Source organism: Tiliqua scincoides, chromosome 4 (assembly GCF_035046505.1).
Source record: "Tiliqua scincoides isolate rTilSci1 chromosome 4, rTilSci1.hap2, whole genome shotgun sequence".
Taxonomy (NCBI): domain Eukaryota; kingdom Metazoa; phylum Chordata; class Lepidosauria; order Squamata; family Scincidae; genus Tiliqua; species Tiliqua scincoides.
The window spans coordinates 124,776,542-124,789,462 of NC_089824.1; positions in this window are offsets into that span (position 1 = coordinate 124,776,542).

Here is a 12,921-nt window from a genome sequence, read left to right on the forward strand (position 1 = left end):
GCCCCCCCAGAGACCTCGGGGGCGCGCAAGACTCCTGCACCTCGCTGCCACCTCCTGCGCCTGGGGACCCTCACAGCCCCCGGCGAAGACACCAGGCTGCACTTGGTGGAACTTGGGCCACTTTATTAAAGGCAGCGCGCAACTTTCAACGCGTGGGCCCTGCTGAACACGCCTCCCCTCCCTCTGCAGGCGGAAACACTGCCCTCCACAGCCAATTAGGAGGACAGGAAAAAATTCCTATGCAGCCCTCCTGATGAGTGACCAGCTAACAAGAGCCACCACCACCACCCCCAGCCCAGAGGATGCTTGTGGCACATTAAAACTCCTACAGATCGACTTGGAAGGCATGGACCTGTTTGTAGCTCCACTTGGAGGTGCAGCTGAGCAAACACTGACTGCAACTCTGTCCCTTACGGCCGTAATATCACAGAAAGCGAGTCTCAGTGGCAGTGAAACTAGGCAGGAGTCATCCGTGAGTGACCCCTGCCTGGCCAGTGGCACCCTGTGGCCCTCAGCTGCTGCTGCTGCTGCCAACCATGGGGAGACACTCCCGTGGCACAAGGACACTACAGCACTTCTGACTACAGGAGCACTGTAGAAGAAGCAAAGAATGTAAGGAATCCCAGCACCCCTTTTGCCACTCACACAACCACATAGTTTTTGGCTTTACCTTTTTGGCAATACCTTTTTGGCTGCTGAAGACTGGGGGCCCAATCCTGTCCAACTTTCTAGTGCTTATGCAGCTGCTGTGCAGCCCCAAGTTAAGGGGACAAATGTTCCCTTACCCTGAGGAGGTGCCTTTACTGCCCCCTCACTGCAGGATGCATCACACACCCCATTTGCATGGCTTTATCAGCACTGGAAAGTTGGTTAAGATTGGGTCCTGGGGCTGCAATCCTATATGCACACTTACCTGGGAGTAAGCCCTATTGAACAGAATGGGACTTCTAAGTAGGCATTCAATCAATCCAATAACCTTTATTGGCATACATAGATAATACATGTGACAACAGCCAACTACAAGAGAAACATAGATGGACACAGGGTAGTGAAAAAACAGAAATTGATAGAATAAAATAAAGAACATTGTAGTAGGCTTAGCAGATAGACTAGGTGTACCTGGAGGACGCTGAAACAACGAATTTAGAAATCATCTCCATTACATCAATTGTACAATTATTGAGAAAAAATTTCAAATTCTCTAGATCAGAAAACCCATCTCTATTAAGTAACAACTGTTCCAAATAGATGGAACGGGAACTAACATGACAGGGACAGTAAAACAAAATATGTTGGATGGTTTCAATTTGACATTGATTGCAGGGGCAGATACGTTCTGCATAGGGGATTTTACTATACCTCCCCTCTGACCATGAACGAGAGCAGAGTAAATCTTGCTAGGGAAACAGCACAAATTGGATTAGTCATAAAGGAGAGATATGACACCATGAGACCGTGATATAATAGGATGGAAAAGTTAAGGGGGGAACAACTTCTCGAAGCCAGTTTGTGGAGGTTTTGGAACTCAATGTCCAGCATTCTTTGTTTTATGATTCTTTGTTTTATTTATAAGAATAGCTGAATAAGAGTGCAGGCCCAGGAAATCAAGTGAGAGTCCAATTGCTTTGATTTTTTCCTTTACCAATTTGTCCCATTTGGAAGAATCAGATTCCGATAGCATTAAATGCAGGAAGCTACCGGGCTTCGAGTTGTAATGTATTTTTTGTTGGAGGAATCTTAAAAATTGGTTTCCTCTTTAGGGGTGTTACGTGTAAAAAAGTTGAGTTTGACTGAGGAGGACCTGAGGGAAAACTGCTGCAGGAGAGGAGGCTGCAGTAGCCGTAGAGGGAAGATAGAGGCTGCTGCGTGCAGAGGCCTATAAAAGGGGCTGCACAAGACTGGGCTTGGATAGACCACCAGGGAAGCCTTGCTGAGAGGAGCTTCAAGAATGAGCTTGGAGAGACCATGCTGCTGAGAGCTGAAACCTGAGCTGAGGAGAGAGTTGCAGCAAGGAGCCCCTGGAAGAGCCACACAGAGAACCAGGGAGCAATCACCCAGCCCCTTTGCCTCAAGTCCTGCTGCCTCCTGCCTGCATAGTGCCTGCCTGCCTCAGGGCCTCAGGGAATTTGGAACTAGGTTGTGTTTTCATTTGGTTAAGGTTCCATTCTGAACAATAAAGGCCTTAAACTTTTTGTTGGTGTCAGTAGTCTCTATGGTCCTGCGTAACAGGGGGGAAGCAGAGTAGCTTCAGCAGCAGACCCCCCCTCTTGCTGGGAATCAACCCCAGGGAAGCTCCCACACCTGGCTGACTGCTAATTAATAAAAGTCAAATGACAATGGCTGGTTGAAGTTGCAAAAGAAGTCATTTACTCACGGTTCCATAGAAGCATGTTTACAGCATCTGATTATGACCAGAGGTTACACTAAACTTGAGATAACAAGGCCCTGGAGCTGCCTCGTCCTGCGTGTGCCATGTGGTCAAGATGGCGGCGCCAGCAGAGCCCTGCTGGGTGCCATCTTGTCAGGTCAGTGTTCAGAGAGAAAGAGGGTGTGCTCAGAGCGAAGGGAAGGTTATAGTGTCTGGGCCACACCCCCACATAGGTCATCCAAAAGGGACAGGTAAAGTGTAGGGTCACTGGGCCATGGCTTAACCCTTTCAGGACAGTATCCTGCCACCACTGGCTGAAATTTCTGAACCTTTTCAAAATAAAGCATATTGCAGTAGTCCAATCTAGCTGTGACTGAGGGCCCAATCCTATCCAATCTTCCAGCAACAGTGCAGATGCAATGCAGCCCCAATGTAAGGGAACAAATATTTCTGTACTTTGAGGAGGCCTCCATGACTGCCCCCCCCCCCACTGCAGACTGCAGTGCATGCCCTATATAGCATGGCTGCACTGGGGCTAGAAAATTGGATAGGATTGGCATGTGTTATACTGGCCATATCTGTCTTCCTCAGTTGCATTTGGGACACTAGCCAAAGCTTTCCAGGGTGTCTCTGGCCATAGAAATCCCTTGACCATTTAGAAGTAAGGCCAGACTGTTACTCTTAAGTAGGTGAGCTGGGCCCGGAAAGGGGGGTAAAGAGGGTAATTTATACCCTGGCCCAGGGTCAAAAGGGGGGCCCAGGAACCAAAGGAGGGGGCCCAGAAATTTCCTGAGATTTTACGTTTTCCTATCTACTCAGACTTGTTGCCTGCATGGAATGCTGGGGACACTACGGATGCCACATGGGTGGGTAGACCTGGGCTCCAAAGGCTTTTCCAGCTGTCTCTACCCTCCCCCCACCCTGATTCTTCCCTCCCTGTCCCTATTCTGCTATCCCATCACAACCCTCCCCTGCTCTGTTTCACCCATTCCCCTTTGCAAAGGGGCCCAAAATAAACTTTGTGCCCCCTAATAAAATTCCTCTCAGAGGCCCTGTAGGTGAGAATGCACTGTATTTCAAAGTCAGGTTCCAGCTCGACAGTAGTACATGACAAATAGCCCCATGTTGCCATAGTTACCTGGATAAATATCCTATGCTACAGAGCTCTTCAATGGTCAAGAGGACCTTTCCAGCAAACGTTCTTAGCCCACTAGCTGATTGTGATTGAGTTACATTATTCATGTAATTTGGTATAAAAATTTCAGTTGGGTTATTAGATTGAAATTTCACTAATAGAGAATGCTATATGAGCTTTCATATGAGCTTGGGCACCCACCCCGAATAGGCCATTTCATGATTGTAATATTCAAATGTTCCTTTGCTTTTAGATAGGTAGACAAGGTCAGCATGATTTGTTCTCTCTGATCCACTCTTCAGCATGCAGATGTTGCTAGAATCTATAAAACTGCTTCTGATTATCTTATGCTCAAAAATACTACAGAGCATCTCAAGAAAATGTACACACAATTTATAGCGTCAGATTTATTATGCCAAAATTCATGCACATACTGCATACAGCGTACACAGAAGTAGTTGCTTCACAGATATTTAATTAATTGGTTAACTAAAACAAGTGCTCAAAATGTTCCCAGCTGGCATTTATACACTGCTGACATCATTGAGTAAGGGCCCAATCCTATCCAACTTTCCAGCACTGGTGTAGCCATAATGCAGCCCCAAGGTAAGGGAACAAATGTTCCCATACCTTGAGGAGGCCTCTGTGACTGCCTCCCCACCACAGGATGCAGTGCATGCCCATTGGCACTGCTACACCGGCACTGGAAAACAGGATTGGACCCTAAGACTGCAATCTTATCCACACTTTCCTGGGAGTAAGTCTCACTGAACACAATAGGACATGAATAGACAAGAATAGGATTGTGCCCTAAGGAATCTGCAGACATCCACCAAAGTATGCACTGGCATAGTTCCACAAATATCTTTCATTGCTTCCCCTTGAAGTTCGAGTGTTATAGATTTTCTGCAATGAAGTATATATGAATTAAGCTCATTAAAATATGTGTACATTTTTTGAGACACCCTGCATATAGAGATATCACACCTGTCTTGAAATATACTCTGAAGTGGATTTTCAAAAGACCTCTGCTTCCAGATTGGTAGCTATTGCAATATTTCTTCAAAAATGTCATTTTCAAAATCTAAAAGTGATTTCACTCATGTGTGCTTGTCATTAGCACCTGGCAGTGACATGTACGTGTGAAATAGCCACCAACAGTCCAAACATCAGTGACAGAGCCTTTCTCACCATAGTACTATTCAGTAGTCAGTTTGCATGGTATTCAGCTGTGCATCAGTCATTAAGTGGTATGGTATCAAGTGAGATATGTGCAGGACTGGCCTAGTCATGAATCCGTCTGAAGTGCTCACCTCAATAGTTGGTGAGTACTGCAAATTGACTGGGGTGTCCTGCGCCCCGCTTCTGCCTCCAGTCTGTCTCACCTGTCCAGCCGCTTTAGTTGACTCTGATCCTCTTCATAAGCAAGATTCTACTGTGAGGGAGCAGAAAGCAGATTGCGCCAGTAACAGCCCACCTCTTTTTCCAGCACAGCTAGAGAAGGAAGAAGAGAGAAAAAAGCTGCCACAACCACCACCTTGTGTACCTGGCTACTTAGGAAAGCAGTTGAGTGGGCAAACAGAGGCAGGACACAGTGATCCAGAAGCCCCCCTCCCCAGCCCCTTACCTTCTTAAATTCTTAGGAAATACCTGGAGTTGTTTTTAGTTATTATAAATGAGTGCAAAACTCTATATAAAATGCATTTAAACCCTTTGCTTAACCATGGACTTAAAACTAATTTAAGGGTGTAATTGTATATGTACTTATATGGGAATACCAGAAAAATCTTTTGTGATAATCAGAAGTAAGAAGTGGGTTAAGTGGGATTACTCCCAAGAAAATGTGTTCAGGATTGCACCCTAACAGTGCAATCTAGGCATTAAATTCAGTGAGACTTACTCCCAGACAAATTTGTACAGACTTCAGTATCTGCGGAGGATTTGTTCCCGGACACCCCACAGATAACTGAAACCTGTGGATAATTAAATCTGCAGGTTGCCATCCAATGGGGCCTCTGGATATGACCACAACTGAGAAGGGGGTGGGACAGGCAGAGGCCTCCTCCATCAGATTGCAAAATACTCATAGCTGGTATAGACTCGAGTAGCCCCATTGCGGGGCCTGGGACTTTTCTGGAGGGAAGGGAATGAAAGTCCCCTTCTCCCAAGGAGAATTTTGCTGGACTTCTGGGCCCTGGTAGCCATTTTGGCACTGCTGTAACTGGCAGCACCAAGGAGGATAGGATTGTCCTGCTAAAATTAATGTCTTCCTTCTGAATAAACATATATAAGATTGTGCTATGAATATCCCATTGATGCATTCAGGTTCTGTTTACAACATATTCTTATGTTCCCCGTTGGGAACCTCCTTCTCAGTTACTGTGCTGTGGACATAAACAACTATCCTGTAGTGGGCCATGGTGTAACAAAACTTCAAGTAATCAGGCTGTCTTGCTGCAATCATAATGTGGTCATCTGAATCAATTGTTAGTCTCAACTACATAGTAAAAAGCAGGGTATTGCACTCCCTGATCTTAGCCAGGAAAAATATTAGGACCTTAGTACACGGTGCTTAAATAATACCCATTCCTTCAACTTGAATTGAACATAGAGAACCAAGTGTAGAGGACTCTGGATCAATGGATTAAAACTTCTGAGCGCATCTCACCTCTATGTACAGTAATTTATCATGACAATCTTCCAGAAGTAAGCTTTTAGTTTAAAAAAAAACAAACTATAGCATGTAAGAAATGCATCAAAATTAAGATGAATTGTGTCTGAACTAATATTTGACAATGATGTGACATCCCTTGGAGGCCTATAACTTTTCTGTATTGTACTGGAATCCAGAATGCTACAATTTAGGGCTTTGGCTAGGGACTTTAGTTAGCTGCAATTTTTTAAAAAAAATCTTAATTTTATAATTCAAAAGTCTAAATTTTGCAAGTAGAAAAAAGGATGAGGACAGATGTAACATTTTAAAAAGCAATTGGGCTGATTTGGAAGGGATGTCACTATTACCCATCCAGATGTACCTTTCCTTTTAAGGACTGAATTTTTGAGGGAGGGAGGGGGGAGATTGCCTCAGAAACCGGCCGTATGCAATACTAGGACCTTTGATGCCATCAAGAAACCTTCCCTCCCACCACTAAGGACACAATCCTAACCCACTTTCCAGCACCAACTTAAGGGCAATGCATCTCCAAGGTAAGGAGACAAACATTCCCTTACTTTGAGAAGGACTCCGTGAGTGCCACCCAACTGCAGGATGCAGCACACGTCCCATTGGCACAGCTATGCCAGTGCTGTAAAGTTGGTTAGGATTTGGTCTTAAGTTGCTTTTCACTTAAGCAAACTATTAATAATTGATTAATAATAATGAATGAGTAAACTTATGTGTGGTACTTAATTTTTTTAAAGGTGAACAGCCTGTCTGAAGCATGTACAGATGGGAGGAGCAAGACTGATTTGTTGGTATATGCACTTCATGAGCAAGCACTCCATTCCTGAGGAAAACCCTCTTTTTCCCCCTGTGTACACCAATTCTGATCTAGGAATCCGCCTGTTACATTCAACATTCTGTTCAGAGTTCTAAGTCAGACGCCCCACATAACATTCCTCTCCAAATGTATACTGGAGTCCCATGATTGTCTGATCTCCCCAGACAACAGCCTTGACGAAAACCTTCCTGGATCCTTTCTTGGTTTAGAGCACACTTACTCACTGGTCCAGTTTGTTCATCTGATGCAGGAGCAAGAAAACGTTCATCCATTAATTTCAAACCAGCCTATCAGAGTTTTATTGGGGGGGAGGGTTGTCTTCCCAGAATAGAATAAAAGACCAGCTGGGTTAGGGGCAGGAGATGCAAGATGAAAGATGGGCATTGTGCCTTGCAGGGTGCCAGCCAAGTCATGATAAACTGTGATGCTGTCCAGCTGGGACAAAGTCAGTTCCTAAGCAGATCTTTTTCTCCAGTGCCAGGAGGATGCTGAGTGTAAGTGAATTTCTTTCAGTCAGAGAAAGTTTTATCTTGATCCCAAGTATATAATTTGATTATATGTTTTTCTCTCGTTCCAGTTTAATTTTCAATAAATATTTTCCTTTGCTTTGATTAAAACCAAGCAGCATACTGCTTTCACCCAGAGAGCAACTAGGCTCCTAACTCTGAAGCCTTCCTCAAGCACTGCCAGAGAAGGCATGAACATGTTTGGTTGTATTGGGATATAAGAGTGAAAGAGGGAAGAGAAAGCAAAGAAAGAGCGTCTGTTCAAGATGCTTTCCCTCCTTCTCCCTCCTCAGGTAACTAAGGTGAAGATTGTAAGTTGATAGACACACCCCTGAGTGGATGAAGAGATAGTACTGTGATCACATGTTGCTGGTGGTAGTTGGAACCAGAGGCATAACATGGGCAGGGCCTGAGGGGTACGTGCCCCGAGTGTTGCACTGGGGGGGGGATGCATGACAGCTGGCTCTGCCTAATCACCTCCGGGCTCTCTCTGAGAGCAGGGTGCTGCTGTCTTTGAGTGCCCCGTTCCAACTTTTGTGAAGTCTCCCAGCCTACACGGAAGTCAGAACAAAGTGCTTGAAGCCCTTCCCTCAGAGAGAATGTGAAGTGACTTCTCCCCAAGGGTTGGGTGCTGCTGGCTTTGTGTGCTCCATTTTGGCTTCTGTGAAGCTCCCAGCCTCCACAGAAGCCAGAAAAGGATGTGCGAATCCCCACCCTCTAGGAAGAATCTTGGGCAGTGATGTCACAATATCATGTGACATTGTGACGTGACTGCCCTGGGCATTGGGATGATATGTTATGCCCCTGGCTATAACCAACCTGTTATATGATGCAGGCTTCAATCCTATACACATTTTCTTGTAAGATGCATTGAACACCATTGGGCTTTCTTCTGAGTAGGCAAGTATAGAATTCAGCTGACAATGTGTTGTATGTGTGATTTTTTGCATGATCTCGGGGTGGAGAGGAAGCCATATTCCCAAAGGAGGTATGTTCTCTGTACTGCCCTGGAGATCACCATACCTGTCTGCTATTCAAACTGGAAAGTTGGTCATAGACCAAAGCAGAAGGGCCCACTGAAAGCATTTTCATTTTATGCCTTTCTTTACTTTAAGTTGTGCTGATTGCATAAAACATAAAAGTATCATTTTTGGAGGGTATTATTTTAATTAAAACTATATCAGTTTTGGTTCAACAGGGCAAGTGCACAGCATCAGTTTCTGCTACACATAAGGAGCTGCCATCATTCCTGAGAAAGCTGCTTGTGTATGTGATATTATGACAACCTGTTCTATATCTGGGTAGAGATGCAGTGATTCCAGTGATGGTGGTGGGTAAAAAAAGTGTGACTGCTGTCAAGAAAATTCATGCTTGCTAGATTCATGTGCAGCCTGGTTTACACTAACATTGCCCTATGTTGGGTCCAAGGATGGGCCACAGCTACTTCCCATTATGAAAGGGAAACTCACTGCCCCAGACAGTTGTGCAAAAACAACATGTGCACACCCTCAGACAGCAGTGTAGGTGTCACCATGCAGCCCCATCCACACCATACAAGTGAAAATCAGAGTGGTGTCAGATGGTTCATGTCTAAATGCACATATCTCCATATAGTTGCATATCTGGATCCATCGAGTCTGTGTCGGCAGTTCCTAACCTGACAAGGAAATCCATCTGCAGAGGCTGCTTCTGTGTGCCTCGGTCCTACAATGCGTTTTTTTTTGGGGGGGGGGGTGTCTCTTAGAAAAAAATTCAGCATTAGCTCAGGGGAAACAGCTTATTCAAGACAGTGCCACTGAAGTGGGATTAGACACAGTGCCACATTTGCCAAACAGTGGAAAAGAAAAGGGGAATGGATCTAATAGGATATTTGTGGGTATTAGACCTTTAGGCACAATCTTATTTGTACGGTCACAGAGAGCAATGATGCTTTTCTTTAACCCAGAAGGCTTTTCAACCAGATTGTGATAATAATGGAGGAGAGACAGCTATTCCTTTTCTTGTTCCCAGTAGTAGAGGAGCACCGCTCTGTGATCTGTTGGAACTGATCTCTTTACACTCTCGCATAACACCAGAACCAGGGGACATCCACTAAAATTGAGTGTTGGAAGAGTTAGAACAGACAAGAGAAAATATTTCTTTACTCAGCGTGTGGTTGGTCTGTGGAACTCCTTGCCACAGGATGTGGTGATGGTGACTGGCCTGGACGCCTTTAAAAGGGGATTGGACAAGTTTCTGGAGGAAAAATCCATTACGGGGTACAAGCCATGATGTGTATGCGCAACCTCCTGATTTTAGAAATGGGCTATGTCAGAAGGCCAGATGCAAGGGAGGGCACCAGGATGAGGTCTCTTGTTATCTGTTGTGCTCCCTGGGGCATTTGGTGGGCCGCTGTGAGATACAGGAAGCTGGACTAGAGGGGCCTATGGCCTGATCCAGTGGGGCTGTTCTTATGTTCTTAACTGCTGCTGAATTTGTATAGTGAATGAACTCTCTAACACTCAAAAATATTATTTGTAGAACAAATGTCTGGTATGTTTTCCCAAGCATACCATTAAACTCAGATCAGGCTTATTTGGGCTGAAGCACCGCATGTTAAAAGGCAGACTTCTGGCAACATGACATTGGGTGCAACCCTAACCCACTTTCCAGCACTGATATAAGGGCAATGCAACTCCTAGGTAAGGAATCAAACATTCCCTTACTTTGAGGAGGCTTTCATGAGCGCCCCCAACCGTAGAATGCAGCACACGTCCCATTGCTATGCCAGTGCTGGAAAGTGGGTTAGGATTTGGGCCATTGTTGTGTTTTCAGCACCAAGCAGTGACTACATGCCCATTCAGGACCAATCTCAAAACACCACATTTCTAAGCATTTAGGACGTTGTGTTGCCAGACTAAACAGGATCCTTGCAAATAGCAGCTTTTTATATTTATAAGTACAAATAAAGGGTTGTGGCAAGAAAGGGAAGGGGTGATGAGTCAAAGTTCCAGTCCTCACTGTCCAAAGTGCCACAAGTTCTCTCCCTGTCTCATCTCTTTCACCTTTGAATTGACAAGTACCACAAGCAGCACCTTTCAGAATGTCAGATTTTACTCAGGAGTTGCCAGTTGCAAATCAAAGGTGAAAAGTTCACTACCTTTTTAACAGGGAGCATGAAGAAGGGCCCTCCCCCTTTCTTTCGGTCTGAAAAATCTTTTACCATCTTGGCAACCAGGGAGGATTAACAGTGCAGACAGCAACTATGCGATTAGGCAGTTCATTAGTAGGAAGGTGGAGAATGCTAATGGCAAGATTTTCATCTACGCTAGTGATGAGAGCTGACCTGGCATCCGTTTCTGACAGCAGAATCACTTCTCAGTAGTATTAACCACACACTATGAAGTAAAAAACATGTCCTTTGTGTAAGAACTCATCAAAGGCAAGGATAACCAAATCACACACTATATTGAGTTCTGTAGCTCCCGAGGGATTCCTGCAATACCTTAGTGGAGGTTGGTTTGTTTTTGTCAGCAGTATGTAAAAGATATCCAAGTTGTGCTTTGCATGTTAAAGTACAAACAACTGAAATTCCCAACTGAAATTCAGCAGTTTACCATAATGATTTTAACTGACCATGTGCAAGTCCTGGGATCATAAGTGCAATACATACACGAACAAACCTGGCCACGTGTGGTTGCTTGATATGCTGTTAGATGAAGCAACAGCAATTAAGCAGTTATTAACGGCAGTTAATAACAGCAGTTATTTTGTGGGCACATTTGTTTCCCAGTCATATTTCAGTGGGCTTCTAGAACTGACTTCTGTCTCATTGAGTCTGATGAGAATCATGCAGTAGACTGTTATAAGCGGACTAGCATGATGTCTGCCAAATTTTGGAGACGTGTGTGGAAATGTAACTGTGTAATGAACAAGTGCTATGCTTTCTCAGGATTGGCAAATGGCCCAGATAATGTATCCTTGCATCCTCAAGTCTCGCACACACTCAGCTGAGTGTCCAGACAGTCGCTGTTCTGATTATTGCTTCTCTTTGGGTCAACACAAAAACCCTTCACCATCTGTTTTTTTGTTCCACAGGGACATGGAAAGAAAACTTTTTATCTTTTCTCCTGCAGCAAAAAGCAGCTGATCAGGAATTTAACAGGAAAAGTGGTCCTCAGGGAAAGAGCTAAATGACCCACTTCCCTCCCCACTGCAGCCTCTCAGAGTTACTTCGCGTTTTTAAAAAAGTTGGGAGAAAAGATCGTGCAACTGAGAGTTAAATGTAGTTTGATCTTTTGGAGACTCACATTAATTCTTAGTTGTCAGTTTCCCTGTCTTTTATACATGGAGAGTCTTGTGCCTTTGCCTGTCCCAGATTGTCATAAAGTTATTCTATGGAAAAAGCACTGTCCTGAAAAAAGGTAAATTTCTTAACAATTCTGCACCACTAGAAAGGATGGGGTAACTAAAAATGCCAGTAATTTAAAAGTCTCAATGGGTACAGGGCAGGTAATGGTGGCAGTCCAAACAAGAAATGGCAGGGCATCTAAAACAAGCAGGCAGGTTTTCACCAACTGCTTTATGGATCACTCATCTGCCAAGTGAAGCAATAGCACTTTGCCTGTTCATACTGGACAGCCTGGCATCACAACTGCATTCAAAGCAAGAAAAATTGCAAATAAAAAGAAATGAGAGGACAACAAGGAAAACACTAAAATGCAGTGGTTTGACAATGGTATTATTTGAACTCTTCATCCATTCACTCTATTGTTATGATGTTGATTCCAGAGAAAGCAGCCTCTGACAAGGGACACTTGAAAGGGGTAAGATCTAATTCTGACAGAGAATGAAAACTATCAGGATCATGTTTTCCACTTAGGAAAGGGTAAAACAGCAGCTATGTCAAAAAATGAGGGGAGGAACACCCTAAGAGAAAGTAGAAGTAAAGCTAATCAGTGTTAGACAACTCACACTATATGTCTACCCAGAAGTGAGTCCCATTATATTCAATGTACCTTACACCCAAGAAAGTGAGTATAGGATGCTGCCTCAGAGATTTTTTTTTTTTAAAAGCAGCTCCATCAGGAAGAAGAAATTAGATATTTGATGGTAACAATCTAGAAGTGCTCCCCCCCCCCCCAGATCAGGAGCAATGTGATGGATTTGCAGAGCAAGAAATAGATATAAGTCTGCAATCATCACAAGAGGAGCAATCAGAGATATAAGAGACCACAGGGCACTGAAAGGCCAGAGCCTGCAGTATGAAGATATTGACCTGAATAAGTTAAGCATATGCAGAATGGAACAGCAAGCAAATTGCATGATTTCAAACGCCAAATGAAGCAAAATTAAATGTAGCTTTTCTCCAGTCACTCCTTGTCTTAGGTGCAGTTGACTTGTGCAAATTCAACTTCACATGGCTAGCAAACA